The 13,339-nt window shown below is 37.5% G+C and overlaps 1 long non-coding RNA gene across 1 annotated transcript in view; it reads left to right on the top strand.

The window, feature by feature from the left end:
• LOC139029873 (uncharacterized) overlaps window positions 1-9,252 on the top strand; it is a 36,421-nt gene extending 27,169 nt beyond the window's left edge. The window contains exons 2-3 of the long non-coding RNA XR_011482135.1: window positions 7,917-7,998; window positions 9,129-9,252. This is a non-coding gene — a long non-coding RNA (uncharacterized lncRNA). The remainder of the gene's footprint in view (window positions 1-7,916; window positions 7,999-9,128) is intronic.
• Window positions 9,253-13,339: the final 4,087 nt, after the last annotated feature.

Below are 13,339 nucleotides of genomic sequence, written 5' to 3'. Positions count from 1 at the left end.
AGACTGATTATCTTTAGTATGATTTAACTGTTTTTTTTTAACACAGAGGAGACTTTAAACCTAAATTACCATAGCCTGGTGTTATCTATATAAATCTATCTCATAATTGTGGGAGATTTTTTTTTTAAACTTTTCTTGTTGCTGATTGTGCTTGAGGAATAGAAAAAGGCTCAAACTTATAGCCAGAGTCAGAGTAGGCATTATTAATTGGCCCAGTGAGGGGATCCCATCTGGTAGTATCATAATAACCTGAATATGACTATAATTTTCTTAAGTAAATTTCCTCAGGGCCAACCAGTTAGAGTCTTGTAGTAGAGAAATTTACCAAGGTAACCCAGAGCTAGACACAGATAATTGGCCACAAACCCAACAATTGGATTGATTTTTAAAACCAGTATAGATCAAGCCTATGATAGAAAAGCATTTGATTTATATGTAAAGGTCTAAGAAGTCAAGAAAACACTATCAACGATCATACGAATCAGGTCCAGCATCTTGAACAGGCTGTCTATGTCGTTGTCTTTTCATCCTGGTGTACTGTAGTTTCTCTTGTTTGAGCATCATTTTAAGGTGAGATCAGGTCAGTTGTCTTCTGTATAGACCAATCCAGTAGGGGCCTTTGGAAGTGGGAATTAATCTAAGAGTTAATTTCTCTTTAGTTTCATTGTGCATGAGCTAATTAAGAGTACCTGATAAAAAGTCTTTCCATCCAGGTTGGAGACAGTCTCTTAAATTGTCTTTTTCCAGTCTTGGTTGCAGGTCATGAGGCATCTGATCTTCATCCAAAGATAGATTACTGAGATAAGCTTCAGAAACAAACTTTCACATTAATATCACATAGCAGAATTGATCATAGACTTTTTATTTTGCTGAAACACTTTATGGGCTGGGAAACACACCAAAGGCTTATCACAGATTTTGTCTAACAAATCTAGCTGAACTTTTTTTTTCTTTTTTTTAAGGTCTCAAAAATTCTTTGAGATTTTTGTACCTGTTAGTGAGATAACCTTTTTAGCTCATTTGATAAACTTATTGGAAACTTAAGAGTTTCAAATTTCTGGAGGAGTCAGATAGAGAGAAAATATAATAGTTTTGTTTATAACGTGTAATTTTACCAACTTATTTTATAATTAGTTTAAGAGGAAGGTTTTCTCTACTCCCGGAAAACACACGATTTAAACCTGTAATTTCTCAGATAGAAACCATAAAAGTTATAAGCATATTCGCTGGTTCATTCAGTCCTTTGTTAACTTTTGTGAAGTCATCAGGTTTTTTTTATCATAATACCAAGACATATCAAAATGTTAAGAACTCTATATAATTTCTAGGATATCTGTATTAGTAATTTTTCATACATTATAACATGAGCAGATTTATTACTCATTTGATAATCTTTTTTATGTAATTTAACCAACCAAATAAACAGTTTAATATTTCTCTTTGGGATGTTTCAGGGGCCCTCTGAAACATCCCAAAGTTAGCTAGATGTCAAAGGAACTTCAAAAGAATTTGATTCAGGAAGTTTTATTGAAAAGATCAATTAAAAGCATTTAGAACATTTGGTCGGATTTAGTCAATGTTGGCGGGTGTATCATTTAGCTTGTGGATATGTCACAATGGGCGCAAATACCAAGGCTCAAGGTCTAGTGAAAGTCAGTTCCACCACCTTGGACCTAATTGGCTCTAACCAGTTTTCTTATGACGTGTCATTCCTAGCAAAATCCATTTATCTAACTAATTGTAATCTAATTTTAGAAAATCCTGATCATGCATAACTCTTTTTAGTATTTTTCATACTTTTATTTTTTACTGAAAGCACACTTTTTGCTTTTCTTTAGCAACCAAGAGCTAACTTTTATATTAGCATTTTATAGATTGGTGAGCATAAATACCAGTGATAATTTTTAAAACCTTGCTTTCTTAAAACATTTTAGGATGGCATCAAACATTATTCATTTATAGTCCCAAATCTCTTTAGTTTTTCTGTAAAAGGAAATCAGTGTTTAGTAGTAAATGTTTCAAAATCTTATTTTATTTGGAAATGACCTAATTATTTAATAGACTTTCAATACTTAGTTTAGCACAACCCTTAGAAATTCCAGTTACACCAATCTGGAGAGACTATTTTAAACAGATATTCTTAAAGAATAATTATTTTTTTTTTTTACTTTTATTTGCATTTATTTTCTGCGGCATTTATTCCCGGGCCATAAGTTTTTGTTTTTTCAGTTTCTTCTGGGATATCTTTTTCTTCTGTGCAACCTCCTCTTCTGGTTTAGGAACAATCTGTTCTTTTTCAGTAAGGATCATCTCAATGTGGCAGGGAGAGCTCATGTAGGGGTTGATCCGACCGTGAGCTCTGTAAGTCCTGCGCCGCATCTTGGGGGCTTTGTTCACTTGGATGTGCTCAATGACCAGAGAATCTACATCTAAGCCCTTAAGTTCAGCATTACTCTCTGCATTTTTGAGCATATGTAGTAAAAATTCAGCGCTCTTTTTGGGCCACCGACCCTGCGTCCAGCCCCACTGTTTGGCCTGTGCACACCTACCAACTCCACCATTGTAACGACGGAATGGCACACATTGCTTCTTTAAAGTGACATCCTTCAGATACTTGGTGGCTTTTCGGATATGCATACCCTTTATGGCCTGGGCAGTCTCACGAGTGTTCTTAAAGTGAACACGAAGATTTGAACCTCTTGATTTGCATGATTTTGTGGGGTTTTCTGGGTCGAGTGAATAGCGCACCATTTTCAAGGGTCAGCTCAGGCCGCTTACCGGAAAAGGCAGAATAATTATTTTTAACAGAGTTTATATACAAACTCATACCTCATTTATACCTTTTAGAACTTTTTTTACTCGAGGTAATTTCTTTGTCTACAAACCTGTAACAGGCATAATATTTAACTTATATTAAACCTAGGTACAATGAAAATACTTGATGTTAATTACTCTAAGACATGTCTATATTCGATAGGTCAACAAACAAACATTAATATCAGGTATTTAATACTGAATATTTCCCAGTTCACCTGAACCTGGAATTTATTGTTTAATTCAGAATTATTTGATTTGTAATCGCTTACCCCTTCTTAAGTCAATTAAATAGAGCTCATTTACAAATTAACCTAAAAATATTTTCTAGAGATAAAGACATACCAAAACATATTTAGACAGACACAGTGCAAGATCTATCTTCATTTTCTAAGTTTGGTCATGAATTTAGATATTACAATATAAAATTTAAATAAATAACATTTTTAAAGATTTCAAAAGGAGGAGGACCAGAGACAATGCCGGCATACACAAATACACAAACACGGAGAGCCGAAGGCAGACACACAGACAGACAAACGTCGGCCGATAACATAGCGCTGGGTTTCGGGCCCCCTGAATTCTCTTGCCTCCCGGTAGCAGGTTCACCTTACCGAATGGCGTCCAGTGTTCACCAGACTTGGGGTAACTTTCTTTCCCACAGAATCGGCTGCCTCCCAGCGCGTCCGCTGGCCTCGGCCTTATGCTGGCTCGCTCCCCTTCATAGGAAGCTTTTTTTCTGCCCCAGATACCTTCCTGCTTTCCAGCAGGGCCTCGGATTTACACTGGACTTTCCTGTTCTGCCTGAGCACTGGTGTTTTTATCTATCCTTCCCCTCTGTCCTGAAAGTGTTCTCTTTCCTCGGTCAAGGGATCCCGGACGAGCCCCCAAATGTTTTGCCCGATGTCCGAATCCCCGAGAGGGAAGAGAGATGGCTTCCAAGACAATGCAACTCGCAAAAAAGGGAAGTTTATTACTGACTCGAATCAGGGCTCCTGCCGCGCATCCAACACAGTGGTACGGGGGCAGAGAGCCCTGAGCAGAGGCGGTTACCCCAATTTATAAGGTATGCATAAGCAGTTAGTAGCTGGCTTAAGCGGATTGGTTACATGTTTGCAAAGCAATTTTATTGGTACAAACACTTCTCTGGCTTTTGTTCAAACTTAGGCGTCTGCGGGCTTTTTAGCTCTCCCTTTGTTTCTTACTGGGTGCATATTGATTGGCTGGCTCCAGGTTACCTGATGGGGGCAGGGAATCCCACCATTTCACGGGAAACCGAAACCCAAGTCCGGGCAGCCTGCCAGCCCCGGCAACCCCACAGAGGGAGGTCAAATTCTGAGCCCTGGATGAAGGTTTCCAGGAAAAAACAGAGTCGCTGTTGGGGTAGGAAGTTAGATCAGAACTTGCCCTTGAGATGAGCGCGATAGACTCTAATAAGGGGATTCCTTCCTGAAAGAGTGCCCCTGGGAGTTCTCTAGGGGTTCATGGAAGTGTTTTAAGAAATTAAGCATTCCTGAACTCTGACCTTTAGAATCTGCAGTGAGCAAACGTAAGAGATCCCAGCCACCGTAAATCATTCGGATTTTATTTTATAAGAGATCACGGAGCGTGTAACCTTGGAGTGGGAAGCGTAAACTCTCTATATATTATGACGATTCAGGGTCATTCCTCTTTAGGATTCTGCAGATCCAAAGGAACAGAAATATGAACTCAGTTGTGATGTGTGCTTGCAAATTAAGAAGGTGAGCCAGAATTCAAGTGTTCCAAGACAGGAGTTGTTAACTAGCAGCTTTTTTTGGTCTGTTTTTATAGGATTAAAGTGCAACACAAAACTTTTGAAATTGTATAGGGCATGGCAGTATGTATTTGGTAAATTTGTCTTTCTCTCAGGTTCTTCCTGTGTGTGCTTAATGGATCAGTCATGTCCAACTCTTTGCGACCCTTTGGACTGTAGCCCACCAGGCTTCTCTGTCTTGGAGGAGATTTTTCAGGCAAGAATGCTGGAGTGGGTTGCCATTTCCTCCTCCAGGTGATCTTCCTGACTCAGGAATTGAATCTGCATATCTTGTGTCTCTTGCAGGCGGATCCTTTATCTGCAGAGCTAACAGGGAAGCCGCCATGGGTGTACATAACCCAAATTATTTAACATGGGCTTTGGATCTGAAATGAAAAATTGTCGTACCTCATAATGGTTTTGCAGAAACTTAGTGGCCAAGATTATGTGAATGGTTAAGAATATCATGAGACATCTAGGATTAAGTATTAGGCAGATAATAAAATTTACCTTTGTAAAGAATTAGTCAATACAAGGAAAATGGTGCTATCTAATGTTAAACCGTGTGCATACTTATGGATATTAGTTCTCCAGAAATTTTTCAATTATATATCCATCCCATTTGAAAAGATAGAATTTTGTAGAACCTTTTGCAAAGATCATATCCCAAGAGATAATTTATTGATTATTCATGGAAAGATCAAAGGCGTGTGGCCCCAGTTACTGAGTGTCTTCTGAATATCTATTTTCATTAAATCTGCAAAGAAATTTCCCTTTCTATTAACAATTGCATAGTGAAATGTGTCTAATTATACAGAAGCTGCACAGCTAAAAAATGTTCACAAACAGTAAATGCTTTAATCACACTGAGTTTTCATGCCATGGTTATATTTACAGAATTTTTTCTAATGAATAAAATACATCCTTTTCCAGTGATGACACTTTTGAATATTCTAGTATTTTGAAATATTTTTATGTTCTTGTTATGACAATGGAATTAAGGCAGGATTGTTTCCAAAAATTTCATTATCTAAGGAACTCATGGAGAACAGAGTTGGCATAATACAGTACCCCACTGCCCAGAAATACAGACTTTCAAACTTTTGATATATGTTTGCTGTTTTCATCTATGTACATTTCCAAGTGGTTTTGTTGCTATAGAACTGAATTAATCAAATAAAGGACAGAGACTCCACCTCTAATTTTGAAGAAGTAATCTGACCCAATTATGGCCCAATTTGGATTTCTTTATATCAGTGCTTGCAAGTAGTAGAGGGAAGGGCTTTCTTTTTTAAAAAATAATTTATTTATTTATTTATTGGCTTGGCACAGTTGTGATGAGCAGGGGCTTCTCTTCGTTGCATGGGCAGGTTTCACCTTGTGGTGGCTTCTTTTGTTGCTGGGGCTTCCCAGGTGATGCAGTGGTAAGGAACCCACCTGCCAATGCAGGAGATTCAATCCCTGGGTTATGTTACCGTGTAGCCAGCCATAATGAAACTGAGAGTGTACCCTGTGGGGTGTTCCAAGCAGTACCTGTGGGGTCCAAATTGTTTCTGTGTCCCATTTTCTTATTTGTAGGAAACAGGCTTCATTCAGGATCCTTGACCTTCTCAGAGTTCCGAAGGGCAGATTCTTTAACAGTGGGTTATCAGTGAAGGGAGAGAATACATATACAAGGGAAGAGCAGTGAAGAAAAAAATAGTGCAGCCTTGGGGCAGCATGCCATTCCTCTAGGAGTATACAGAACAATACATCTGCAAAAAACTAAAGTGTGTGTTAGTTGGTTGGTCATGGACTCTTTGCGAACTCATGGACTGTAGCCTGCCAGGCTTCTCTCTCTATGAAATTCTCCAGGCAAGAATACTGGAGTGGGTTGTCATTTCCTTTTCCAGGGGATCTTCCGGACCCAGGGAATGAGCTGCCAGGGAAGCCTGAACTAGCAAAAAACTAAGGCCCCATCCAGCTGGAGGATGAGATGATGACGTTTACCCCTAGTGACTTCAACTAAAACTTGAACTCTGTAGACCTTTGTCTGAATCCTATGCTGAATTCTCTGCTCAAGCTCGCTCATGAATATGCATGTACCCTTAGCTTAAAACATCCCTACTTTTGCTGTTTGGGGTACCCTTTGGGAAAGATCCAATGGACTTCCCTGGTGCCTCAGACAGTAAAGCATTTGCCTACAATGCGGGAGACCTGGGTTTAGTGCCTGGGTCAGGAAGATCTCCTGGAGAAGGAAATGGCAACCCATTCCAGTATTTTTGCTTGGAAAATCCCATGGACGGAGGAGCCTGGTGGGCTACAGTCCATGGGGTCGCAAAGAGTCGGACACGACTGAGTGACTTCACTTCACTTGGGAAAGATCCTCAGTGTTCTCCTTACCTGCTGCAAGTAATAAATCCTCCTGTGGTTTGGCTTAGTTGTGTCTATTGGTTTGGCTTAGTTGTGTCTATTGATTTGACATCTACCAAGAAGTGAACCCAGTTTTCGAGTAACAATAACACGTTGAACCTTTTGCTTACTGTGAGATATTTTATTTTTTTAGTTTAGGTTGTCTGGAAATCATTCTTCTTTTGAGGGGCTTCCTAAAATTTTTCTTAAAAACTTCCTTTTTTTTTTGCCACGCCATGAGGTATGCAGGATCTTAGTTTTATGACTACCTCTCTGCTAGTCTTTCCATGTATTATTGATATATTCATGTGTTTTATAGAAAAGAAATATCAGCCAACCAGGGTTTTCTATTGACATTATATCTGGAATATTTTCCATGTCCTTCAATATTCTTCACAAGGTAATATTAATGACTACTTTGTTTTCTAGTATAATAATGGTGTGTCACATATTTAGTGAGTGAGCTTTGCTACATTCAAAATGTGGAACATTCTTATCCATTTCCAATATCTTGACAAACTAACCAATTTCTAAGCCACTAAAGAGGTTCTGTTTGGGCTGATATGACCTCTTTTTAGTCTTAAAGTTAAAATGTTAAAAATGGAAGAAGGAATATCTTCTCACAACAGATGAGTTGCTCAATCTTAGGTGCATATTCACCTGAACAAAATGATACATTGGCCAGAAAACTTCATGCTGAAGTGTCTGGGTCTGGCTTCAGTACAGAAATGCCTCTGGTCTATGCCTTTGTGCAGCTGCAGACTGGGAATTGGAGGATGAAATGGATTTGTCCAGAATCCTAACTTCCCTAAATAACTATGATGGATATCTGTTTGGAACTTGGAATGAAGGAACATAATGATAATAATAACTTAAATCCAGTGGGGAAACACAACACTAAAGCACAGCTGGTCTCAAGGTCTTTCTCTTTCCCCAGGTGTGGTTTTCTGGACTGTGTTTTTCTGATAAAGGAACCCTGAGGACCGATCAGCTCTTGCAGGTCTAAAACCATGGCTCGGGTAAGTTGATGTTCTTTCACAGTTGAAATTTGTGTGTGTTTTTCACATCATGTAAGTACTGTCCTTAATTTTTGTGAAGTTTCCTACCCAAGGAGGAAACTTCATTAACCTACATCTTAGATCTTTTCTTCCCATAAAGTGTGTGCCACATTACCCAGCTTCCTCCCTACATGGCCCACTCTGAGCTAATTACTGTTCAGTGTCATCATTGGCCAGATTACTCAACATCTCCCATGTGCCTATTCTTTTGTTAAAGACACCAAAGGATGGGAAAGCAGACAAGTTACTTGAAGTCAAGGTTTATGCATTTCATGTCTGTTGTGTCCTCTGGTGAGACAGAGACAATTGTTCTATTGGTCTATCCATGAGATGTGGTCACTGTAGGGCTTAAATGGAGTGGATCTGCTTCCAAGCTTACTTGGATGGTTGTTGATAGGATCTAATTCCCTTTAGGCTGTTGATTTGGGAGCCTTCCTTCCTCAGTAGTCTTTGGCTGGAGACTGCTCTAGGTTTATTGTCATGTGGGCTTCTCCTTAGAGTACCTCACCACAGAGCAAGTGGGAAATCAAGAGAGGGAGAACAGTCTGGAAAGTACAGCCTTTTATATTCTGATATTGGAAGTGTCATTCATTCACTTTTGCTAATTCTGTTTGTTATAAATAAGTATGTCAGTAGGTTCATGCCATCCTTAGGGGATTATGCAGGGCATAAATGCCAGGATGCTGAAGTCACTCATTACCATCCTTGAGGTTATCTTCCACACTCAGAATATGAAAAATGTTCGATGAGACATGGTAGATGGCAGTGAAAAAGAATATTGTAAGGAGTAGGTAAACACAAAATCCTAGTATTGGGGAAGGCCTTACAAATATTGTGTAAACTAGCATATAAATGTTTATGCCTAATAGAATTTATATTATAAGATCTATAATATAGATCCATAAAATATGTCTTATGATAAAATCTGTTTGCTTATTCGAAGCACACGATAATGTTTATGGTAAGATTTGACATCCACATTTCTCACCAAATTACTTTATTGTTGTAATGCATGGTTTCATTTTATCTACTTCTGTTTTGCACATATTTTTCTGGATTTTCCTGAGTAATCCATAGGTTTGCCATTCCAGGGACCAATAACATTCAGGGATGTGGTCATAGAGATCTTTCTGCATGAGTGGGAATTTCTCAACTCATTTCAGAAGAAATTGTTTCGCGATGTGATGATGGAGAAAACTATAGTAACTTGGTCTCACTAGGTATGTTTATTAGCCTCAGTTAGAATCTACTCTGTAGGTTATATGTTTTTTCCCACTGTGATTTTTAGGACTGCCTTTTAAGAAACTGATTAAATTTGTTTTCCCTCTCCCCACCCCCCAAAAGTGGTTTGACCTTTATCACACTGGAAATGGCAACTCTGTTAAAACACTTTCATCTTCTCTATCCATCAGTGACTTTCACAACTCCCTTTGGTTCTCCTTGTATTTTCCTCTCTTCCTTAAGGACCAAGGGGCTACCTTAAACTTCTCTTCCTTTGATTATGTAACCATTGTAAAAGGATCCAGGTTTCTTATTCATTTCTGCTCAGAATTGCTGTGGTCCTCAGTTATCTTATATGATTCAGTTATTGGGACACTAGCTTGATAAAGTGGTCTGAACTGCTCCCATGTAAAGAGCTTCTATAATGAGAAACACTCAGCTTCAATGACTTGCACAAGGTCGTATATGGTTGGGAAGTGTCATACACAGGAATTGATGCCATGCTCTAGATTCTGTGTCTTCCACTATATTATGCTTACTCTCAAAAGTTAAGAGGACAAAGGAGTTTAAATTTTTAATAAACAACAAAACAAAAACTTTTGCCCTCCCTAACCGATCTCTTATTCTTTTATTCTCTGACTCTTCTCAAAAATCATATTCAGTATGATTTCTGCCTTTTGTTTATTACAATTTTAATTTTGACTTTTAAAGTTTGTGTCTATATTCTGTCACATTTCTTTTCTTTTTAAGCAGGCCACTCCATTTCTAAGCCAGACATAATCGTTTTATTGGAAGAAGGAAGAAACCCCTGGATGGTTGTGAGAAAAGAAGCAAGAAGCTGGAATACAGGTAAGTATGATGAGCAAGCCAAGTGGGGGAAACCACCCGTATAAGTGATTGCCCAGGTGATCAACACTCATTGAACACATCTCTGAAACATCATTTGGAAAAGCTAACTTCTTAGTGGAGAAAAAGCTTGTGATGTAGAGAGGATATCTTGCATGAAATATCTAGTGAGCTTTATGTTCACCTCATTAACTGCTTGCCATTTTATACTCCTATTTTTGTCCCCAATTTAGTGAGAGTTACCATCCTTCCACAGAGTCACCCTTTTACCTCTGTTTTGGATTCAGCTACTTTGCAGATCCTCTTTCTTATGTAAGTGGAGAAAAAGCTTGTGATGTAGAGATGATATCTTGGCATGAAATATCTAGTGAGCTTTATGTTCACCTCATTAACCACTTGCCATTTTATACTCCTATTTTTGTCTCCAATTTAGTGAGAGTTACCATCCTTCCACAGAGTCACCCTTTTACCTCTATTTTGGATTCAGTTACTTTGCAGATCCTCTTTCCTATGTAGAGTTATATATGTGGCTCTGTTGCCTAAAAGTACATCATTCTATATCTAGCAGGTATTTGAGTACTCTGAGCCTGGCGCTATACTTAGCACAGTTAACTAAGTAATACTGAATCAACAGATTAATGTTCCTCTAATCATGGACATTGTAATATAGAAAGGATGATATAAAATACACATGAAAACAAAGTAATAGAAGCTGGTAGAAATGTAGCTGAATTAGTGAGGGTGACTAACAAGATACTACTAGGTCAGTGTGTTAAGAAGAATCAGGTCCTATGAGATTTTGAGTTTAATTATGAAGAAATTAGGATTGTTTTCTAAAAGTAATTAGGGGTCATGTTCTCACATAAGTTTTTATATCATTACCTTTTAAAAAAGATTTCAACCTTTGTATCAATGTTAAGATTTATATAGAAATCCAGGTTAAATAAATAGAATGTGATGAGCTATTCACTTTCATCTCTTACTTTTATTTCCTTTTGTTTTAATGTTGTCTTAACAGGTTGACTTTATCCTCTTTCTATTTTGGTATTCTAAAATCATTTTCTCTTTAATTTCTACTTTATTCTTGAGCTCTGTTGTTTGTGAGCTTTGCTATTTCTCTTCATATTGTTTTATATTTCTAGGTACTTCCTTTCTTATACCTCATTATCAAATAGCATAGTGTTAGTCTGATTTGATGGCACTCATTTGAGTTGTATTTCTGTTGTCTGTATGATGGTCATTTAGTCTGTTTTCTCTTCTGCATTCTTGTGTGGGAGTTGACCTTAGGCCTTTTTGTCATTCATTTGTTTTTCTAAAGCATGAGCAAAGAATCATGGTTTAGGACTATGACTTTCACTTTAGTTTCCAGATTTGTGGTTTTAAAGCTGTCTCTTTTATTTAAGTGTTTCAGTTATCTTGGCTCTGGAGAAGGAATGGAGCTATATGGGAGTGCAGCATTTGTATACTGTTGTAATTCAGTTGTAATAAATCTAATTTAAATTGTTAATAATTATAATCACAAGGGGAAACATAAGAAAATAACTGGAATTTTAAAACTGGAGAAGAAAAAAGTATGAGAATTTAACTGGTATCTAGAAAATATCTATGAAAGAGAAAAGAAACCAATAATGGAGAAATAGAGGAATAAAAAGACATAAGATATGTAGAAAAGAATCAGGAGCAAATCAGATGTATATTCTATCAGTAATTTAATTAAATGAAAATGAAGTGAACACTCCAATTAAACACAAAACGTGGCAGAATGGATTTTAAAGAGAAAACTTCTTAGTATATGCTATTCACCACAAAAATATTTTATAGTCAAAGGCACAAATAAGTAAAATTAAATGATGCACAATCAGAATATTCAAATAGTACAAAGAATGCAGAAGTGGTTCTACTAATTTGAGACAAGATAAACTTTAAAATGAAAGAGTTGGATTATATATATTACACAAACACTAAAGAAAATAGAGTTTAAGGCAAAACTTGGTAATAGGGGGAAAGAAGAAGGACATTTTATCATAAAAGGGCCAACCCCTGGAGAGAATATAACCATTATAAATGTATGTTACCTGAGAAACAAGTCCCAAAATGTATGAAGGAACAAAAGTGATGGAATCAAAGAGTAAAAGTATAGAAAATTGAACTATAATTGATGGAGACAACAGTAAACTGGTCTTAATAATGAATGAAGGAACTTCTGGTGGTCCATTGGTTAAGAATCTACCTGCCAATGCAGGGGATGCAGGTTTGATCCCTGGTTAGGGCAGTAAGATTCCCACATGCTGAGGGGCAGCTAAGCCTGAACTACCACTAGGGAGAAGCACAAATGCTGTAATGAAGTTTCCGTGTGCCACAATTAATCCGACACAGCCAGAAATTCAGTAAATCAATAGCGTTAAAAAATAACCAATGGAACAACTGGATAGAAAATCACTATGGAGAAAGAATACTTAAACAGTATTATAAACCGAGTAGGCCTAACACAATTCTGTGGAATACTTCTCCCCAAAACATCAGAATGCACATTCTGTACACAGGGAACATTATCTTCAATTGTAGAACATGTTTTTTTGACCACAGTTGGGTCAAATGAAAAAATGCATAACCTTTGGAAGGATTTTTGGGAAATTTAACTGTATGTGGAAGTTAAACAACACAACCCTTAAAAAAGCAATGGGTCAGAGAAGAAATGAAAATAAAATTAGTTCTTTGTGACAAGTGATAATGAACATGCAACATACCAAAATTTATGGGATGCACCAAACTGCAGTTATGTTAAGAGAGAATTTGAAGCTATAAATGCCTATATGAAAGAAGAAGGAGGGGCTTCCCTGGTGGTCCAGTGGTTGGAAGTTTGCCTTGCAATGCGGGGGTTGCCAGTTCAATCCCTGGTCTGGGAGAATCCCATATGCTGCGGGGCAACTAAGCCTGCACGCAGTAGCTGGGGAGTATCGTGTGCTACAATGGAGAAAAGCCCACGCAGCAATGAAGACTCAGCACAGCGAAAAGCAAATTAATAAATAAAAAAAAAAGAAAGAAGAAGGAAATCTCTAATATTTCTTAACCTACCTATAAACAAGGAAAAGAAGGGTAAAATAAACACAAAGTATGTTGGAGAAAAGAAGGGAGATAAATGAAACACAGAATAAATACATTAAAAATACAGAAACTTAGCCTGAAAGTTTATTCTTTGAAAGATAAAAAAAAATTGACAAACCTTTGGATTGAG

Source organism: Odocoileus virginianus, chromosome 20 (assembly GCF_023699985.2).
Source record: "Odocoileus virginianus isolate 20LAN1187 ecotype Illinois chromosome 20, Ovbor_1.2, whole genome shotgun sequence".
NCBI lineage: Eukaryota > Metazoa > Chordata > Mammalia > Artiodactyla > Cervidae > Odocoileus > Odocoileus virginianus.
Note: the sequence above shows the minus strand (reverse complement) of the source record. Positions and strands in the feature narration are given on the sequence as shown.